The sequence below is a fragment of the Mycteria americana genome, unplaced genomic scaffold (assembly GCF_035582795.1).
Source record: "Mycteria americana isolate JAX WOST 10 ecotype Jacksonville Zoo and Gardens unplaced genomic scaffold, USCA_MyAme_1.0 Scaffold_194, whole genome shotgun sequence".
Classification (NCBI taxonomy): domain Eukaryota; kingdom Metazoa; phylum Chordata; class Aves; order Ciconiiformes; family Ciconiidae; genus Mycteria; species Mycteria americana.
In genome coordinates this window covers 17855-18426 of record NW_027445534.1, presented here as the reverse complement: position 1 = coordinate 18426, position 572 = coordinate 17855, and positions in this window count along the sequence as shown.

The following is a 572-nucleotide window of genomic DNA, read 5'->3' as shown; positions in this document are numbered from 1 at the left end:
TTTGGGGGTTCTCCTGAAAATTTGGGGGCTTCTCCTGAAAATTTGGGGTTCTCCTTTAAAATTTGGGGGTTCTCCTGAAATTTTGGGGGTTTGCCTTCCAAATTTGGGGGTTCTGCTTAAAATTTGGGGGGTCTTTTTCAAAATTTAGGGGGTCTTTTTCAAAATTTGGGGGTTCTCCTCAAAATTTGGGGGTTCTCCTGAAAATTTTGGGGGTTCTCCTGAAAATTTGGGGCTTCTCCTCAAAATTTGGGGCTTCTCCTTCAAAATTTGGGGGTTCTCCTTAAAATTTTGGACTTCTCCTCACATTTTGGGGGTTCTCCTTAAAATTTGGGGGTTCTTCTTCAAAATTTGGGGGTTCTCCTTAAAATTTTGGGGTTCTTTTTCAAAATTGGGGGGGTTCTCAAAATTTGGGGGTTCTCCTTCAAAATTTTGAGGTTCTTTATCAAAATTTGGGGGTTCTTCTCAAAATTTGGGGGTTCTCCTCAAAGTTTTGGGGTTCTTCTCCAAAATTTTGGGATTCTCCTTCAAAGTTTTGGGGTTCTCCTTCAAAATTTGGGGGTTCTGCTCCTAAA